At 41.0% G+C, this 1242-nt stretch overlaps 1 protein-coding gene across 2 annotated transcripts in view; it reads left to right on the forward strand.

The window, feature by feature from the left end:
* The first annotated feature begins 359 nt into the window (after nt 1-359).
* rpgrip1l (RPGRIP1 like) overlaps nt 360-1242 on the forward strand; it is a 14338-nt gene continuing 13455 nt past the window's right edge. For both annotated transcript variants that reach the window (XM_017439839.3, XM_017439841.2), the window contains exon 1: nt 360-443. The gene's annotated coding sequence lies outside the window, so the exon portion shown is untranslated. The remainder of the gene's footprint in view (nt 444-1242) is intronic.

Consider the following 1242-nt stretch of genomic DNA (forward strand, 5'->3'; position numbering starts at 1 on the left):
CTGTCAAATTTCCATGAGTCCTCTCTGCTGCATGCTGCTCATGTAAAGACCTACATGTGGAGTCAGTCCTCAGGCCGTCAGGCTGTCATGGCTGAAACATGGTGGAAAACACAGGAGATCTGATCAGAACTGCAGTGAAAATATCCATGAATATTCAGTGGAAATAAAACAGACACCCAGTCAGAATGTTGAACTTCATTTATTCTGGTTTCCAGTTCGCTTTAAAAGTAGCAAATTATTTAAAAACACCATACAACTTGTTTGGATAAAGAAAAATCAAGCAAAATCAGCTGCAGTGGCAAGCAGCAAAAAATTCTGAAAAAAACTACAATTCCCACAAACCTTCTGTACTCTGCGCATGCGTCGTTGTCCCATAGTGACATGAAGAAGGGTTGTTTTCAGTAGCAACCGAGTCAATGAGCGGGATAAAATCCCTCACAAAGGTAAGAAATGTTTGTAAAAATAACTTGAATAAGTTGGGTGTGTGCAGTTTAGTTAAACATGAAGTCATGTGTGTTAAAAACGTCATAAATGACAATAATTACAACATCCGACGAGTCCGTTAGCCGCTGCTAGCTTAGCGCGAAGAGAAAAATCACAACAAGCTGTTTTAAAACGCAAATATTCACTTTAATTTACACTTTTAAAGATATGATGTGTTTTCATGCTCTCAGTCAAACCTAACGTTTCATTTGAAATCTCTCAGAAAAGTCAGAAACCAAAGATTTATTTAGGTTTAATATCGTTTAGCATATCCAGCAGCTGCATCTTCTTCATATTTAATGTATTTAAGGTCAAACGGTTCTGAAATCATTGTAAACTCAGTTTAAAAGCATTTAATTTGTTATTTAACCCGAGCTAACAACTTTGTTTTAAATTTTTTTGTTGCAGATGCTTTAAAACTGTATTATCTTTGCGTTTCCTCTTTCTGTTACCCTCCTCTTCATCACCTGTCTGTCTGCTGTCCTACCTGTCTGTCCCACCTGTCTGTCTGGTGTCCAACCTGTCTGTCTGCTGTCCCACCTGTCTGTCTGCTGTCCTACCTGTCTGTCTGCTGTCCTACCTGTCTGTCTGCTGTCTTACCTGTCTGTCCTACCTGTCTGTCCCACCTGTTTGTCTTCTGTCTCACCTGTCTGTCTTTAGTCCCACCTGTCTGTCTGCAGTCCCACCTGTCTGTCCCACCTTTCTGTCTGCTGTCCCACCTGTCTGCCCCACCTTTCTGTCTGCTGTCCCACCTGTCTG

The sequence above is a fragment of the Kryptolebias marmoratus genome, linkage group LG11 (genome assembly GCF_001649575.2).
Source record: "Kryptolebias marmoratus isolate JLee-2015 linkage group LG11, ASM164957v2, whole genome shotgun sequence".
Classification (NCBI taxonomy): Eukaryota; Metazoa; Chordata; class Actinopteri; order Cyprinodontiformes; family Rivulidae; genus Kryptolebias; species Kryptolebias marmoratus.